Below are 5,000 nucleotides of genomic sequence, written 5' to 3'. Positions count from 1 at the left end.
GCAGCTGCACATTAGCCTTCTAATGTCCCCGTTACCGCTGTCGTTTATACAGTTTATTCTACCATTTTTCTAAGAGTATACCAAAATTTATGAAATATTGTCTAAACGACTTCTGAAGGTATTTATAGTCTTAGCATTCACTTCGTCTGACGGTAACTTATTCCAGTGCTCAACACACCTATAGGAAAAGAAGGTTTTTCCCACGTCCGTGCTACGTCTTTTAGCTTTGAAGTTTATTCCATTTGTCCTAGTAATCATATTTTCTTGTATTTCGAAAAGATGTTCGTAATACACTTTATCGAACTTATTCAGAACACTTGGATTAAGTTGCTGCGAAGTCTACGTACTTTAAGGGAGAAGAGGTTCAATCGTTTTAACCTCTCTTCGTATGCCAGATTTCTAGGGGATGGTATCAGTTTTATCGCGCGTCTTGATACAAGCTCTAATTCTTTCTTGTCTTTTTTATAATTTGGGGGACCAAAACTGGACTGCATATTCAAGGTGTGTTCTTACTAGAGGATTATAGTGTGAGAATTGTTTCTGATGTCTTGTAATCATGTTCCTGGCTATGAAACCTAACATTTGATTGCCTTTTTTACTTGCTGCTTGACACTGTTTAGTGTGCTACAGATTGCTGCTAATGACAACTCCAAGATTCTATTCTTCATTTACTTTAGTTGGAGAGTTTCTGAATAGTTTGTAGTCGTAACTTATATTCTTGTTGTCTCTAAAGAATTGTTAAACCATATATATCATGGCACAAGTGAATCTAAATGGATCCAAATAAGAGCCAACCACATGACAATGTTTGATATACATAATTTGTATAAAGTTAGGAAGCAGCAGTATTTCCCTATCCCTGGCAGATAGTTACTTTTGACGTCACTTATCTTACTTATCCACCTAAGAATAAGATTGCTTATAATCTTCACTTTCCGCATCTAGCCAAAGCCATACTTATCGCCCTTGAGCAGGTAGATATCACTGCTACACTCAGTTTAATTATCTCTTGATTCTTTATCTTCACTACTTGCCCTTAATACCCTGAGATCAGAATGTAACATGTTGGTCTCTGAAGCCAGACACAAATACGCAGACATTATTGCTCAGGGGATTCAAATCAAATTTTTATGGATTTCCTCTCATATAGGCCTCCGTGGGCAGGGCAAAGCTGATGCTTTGGCCAAACTTGCACTTAGTAAAGGTGATGTTGAGAACAACATTGGGTTGTCAATTAGAAGCCTCAAAACTGTAATTAGAAAGGAGCTGATTGAACTCTTTGACTCACGAAGACGAGTTCAGATAAGCACAAGTAGAAACATTTTCTTTCGCGGTGAAATGTGTAAATTAAAACATATGTATGGAAAAAGTGGTAAGATCAGCAGATTACATGATGCTGTAACTGCTAGACTAAGGGTAAGCTATGGGTGCTACTTGTGTTTTGGCCTATCTGGAAATGTGAATCAAGTGAATTGTATAGTTTGTGGTCAAAGATTTGGACACAAACTAGAACACTGTGTTTAGAATGTGAACAAATAGAATCTTGTAGGGATAGATCTAAACAAACCTTGCAAGAAATGTCACAACACCTTATTATCAATTCTTTTTATCCACTTTTTGCATCTAGTCGGTAAAACTTACCGTATGAAACTATGTAATGTATGTAACACTTTATGTAATATCAACCCACTGGGGTCTGACTAAGGCTCTTTGTGACCTCTGTAATCCTTTTGCGCTACCTATCACAGGATGAGCATAGGATGCACATTAGATTTGCCAGGGAGGGAGTTATGCACTCATAGGCTCTCTCTCTCTCTCTCTCTCTCTCTCTCTCTCTCTCTCTCTCTCTCTCTCTCTCTCTCTCTCTCTCTCTCTCTCTCTCTCTCTCTCTCTCTCTCTCTCTCTCTCTCTCTCTCTCTCTCTCTCTCGTGTGTGTGTGTGTGTGTGTATCCAGTTCTACATCATATTCCTGTCCATCTTGCAAGGGAACCTAAAGAACCCATGAGGAACCCACCAGGCTTCAGGAGACGGATCTCTCCCCACCTGACTGTGGGTAGAGGCGATGCCTCCCCGGATGATAGCGGCCTCGGCAATTCTTTCATGTCAATCACTGGAGCCGCAACAGATATGGCCATAAAGGACGAACCCGTCGGCCGTCACTCTACTTCAAAGCATTACTCTGCTTCAGACAGACACTGCTTCAGGTCACCACGCTGCTTCAGACAGACACTGCTTCAGACAGACACTGCTTCAGGTCACCACGCTGCTTCAGACAGACACTGCTTCAGACAGACACTGCTTCAGGTCACCACTCTGCTTCAGACAGACACTGCTTCAGACAGACACTGCTTCAGGTCACCACGCTGCTTCAGACAGACACTGCTTCAGGTCACCACGCTGCTTCAGACAGACACTGCTTCAGGTCACCACTCTGCTTCAGATCATTACTCTTCAGAAGTCACCAATCTGCTTTAGGTCAACACTGCTTCAGGTCGTCACTCTGCTTGATGATGTCAGAACTTCAGACTGATACTGCTTTAGGTCGTGAATTCTGCATCAGATGCGTCAGTGTCAAGTGTGGACCGGTGCTACTGAGATAGGAGGCATCTCTGACAAGAGTCCTGTATGCTTCGAGACAGGTGTCGACACAGGAATATGAGATGGTCGGTAGGAATCATCCTGCATGAATGATCCTCACGACTCTGCGCTGGACCTTCCCTTCGTGTGTCGAAACTTCAGCTAGTATCTCTAAGAGAGTTTTCCTACGGCGAGGCTGGTGAATGTTGCCTTATCTCTATAGATCCTTAGGGAGGTGGCCACAAATCTGTGAGATCCTATGAGGCTGAGTTTGAGAAGACGTTCTCCAGCAGTACTCCTGGAGGGTCTCTGGCAATAGCTTAGCCTCTAGTTTACTGGAAGGAGAAGAGGAGGAACAAAAGGGCAGGTAGTTAAGCCGGAGGGAAGTACGAGTATCAGAGTCTCCAGCTCTAATGAGAAATGCTTTTATGGCGAGTAACAGTCGACACAGCAGTGGTCCAGAGTCCTCTCGAGGCCAGATTTCATCTCTATGAATGCCTGCCTTTGCCACTGCTGAGGGAGGAAGGTCTGGGAAAGTAGGATACTCTCAGTGTCACTGGGCGTCTGGCGAGGACATCCGTCATCGATTTTGTTTCCCATTCAACACAGGTTCTCCAACTTTTCTTAAGAATGATATAGATGAAGCTGGTGCCCAGAAGAGCGTCCAGTCGGACACTGTCTTCCGAGATAAATTGACTGGATTCCTCAGGGGATCGGAGAAATGCTGGTGGCACTCTCCCGGCTGGATATGAGGATCTAAACTTCCGAGGAGAGAGAGAGAGAGAGAGAGAGAGAGAGAGAGAGAGAGAGAGAGAGAGAGAGAGAGAGAGAGAGAGAGAGAGAGAGAGAGAGAGAGAGAGAGAGAGAGAGAGAGAGAGAGGAGGAAGTTTCGTCAAGACTCAAGGTCTTCAAATAAAGATTACGTCTTTAGATAAGGATCCTACACTGCCTCTTATCGTATCTTCTCCACGAACGGAAAGTTTAGCTCGTTAAGTAGATTATCAGTTAATGTTCTGAATATTAGCCAAGAGAAGGAAAAAGCTGTGGGAGGGAATAATCAAGGAATATCCGCAAAGTCCTGTTGTTGCTCCAGCTCTTAAACATGAACCACAGCACGATCCTCAGTGGCGTAATTAATGGCGTCACGCATCGTTAACTGTTGAATCGCCTTCAAAAGAAAGAGAGAAATTCACTTTATGACCAAAAAGAAAAATGTGGGTGCCGGTCAGGAGGTTGTGGTCATGCACGTGTGAAGTAAGGAACAGATTGTGATGAATCATGGGCTCCCTGATTCCCTGGGGTTGGTCGGTACAGTACACTAGGAGGAGACAGAGGCGACGTCAGTACCCGTGACAGTGTACGCTCTCACATACAGGCAAGATGCCGCTTGGTAAACTCTTAGTTTACAAGTAGATAGAATGCGATGAACTATGGCAAACATTGGTATAGTAATATCTTCAGCAACCAGTTATGGAATTATCATCAGTAACCAGTAATGAATAACCAGTAATGAATGATATTCATCCCTTCTATTTTGTTTCTTGTTAATACGATAAGTATAAATATTTATCGTATGAGTATGAATATTTATCGTATGAGTATGAATATTTATCGTATGAGTATGAATATCTATCGTATGAGTATGAATATTTATCGTAGAATATGAATACTTATCATATCAGTATTAATATTGATCGTATGAGTATGAATACTTATCGTATGAGTATGACTATTCATCGTATGAGAGTGAATATTTATCGCAGTAGTATGAATATTTATCGTATGAATATAGATACTTATCGTATGAGTATGAATATCTACCGCGTGAGTATGAATATTTATTGTATGAGTATGAATACTTTTTTTATAAGTTTGAATATCGTATGAGTGTGAATATTTATCGTAGGAGTATGAATATTTATCGTAGGAGTATGAATACTTATCGTGTGAGTATTAATACTTATCGTATGAGTATGGATACTTGTCGTAAGAGTATTCATATGATAAGTATTCACGAAATATCAGAGGTAAGAAGACAAAGACAATTCGTATGAAAGTTTCACAATAGATGTGTACATTGTACAACAAGATCAGGTACACAGATGAACACAGAGACACAAGATGCACACACACGGAGTACACATAGAAGAATGTGTAAGACACACACACACACACACACACACACACACACACACACACACAGGAATCACCATACATATATGTCTATCAACACAAGGAAGCAGACGCCGCTGAACGGGCTACTGTGCGTAACACAGGCCAGTACGAGCGTCGCATGTGATCAGGACACCAGCCGCTGCTAGCGACCTCCTCCGACACCTGGATGACCAACAGAGAACATTATTTTCTTTCGCTAAGTCTTACCTTTACCCTTGTCTCGTTCCGTTGGTGCCTTTCTGTCTTCG

Source organism: Panulirus ornatus, chromosome 3 (genome assembly GCF_036320965.1).
Source record: "Panulirus ornatus isolate Po-2019 chromosome 3, ASM3632096v1, whole genome shotgun sequence".
In the NCBI taxonomy this organism is placed as follows: Eukaryota; Metazoa; Arthropoda; class Malacostraca; order Decapoda; family Palinuridae; genus Panulirus; species Panulirus ornatus.
The sequence above is the reverse complement of the archived record's forward strand: the minus strand, read 5'-3'. Positions refer to the sequence as shown.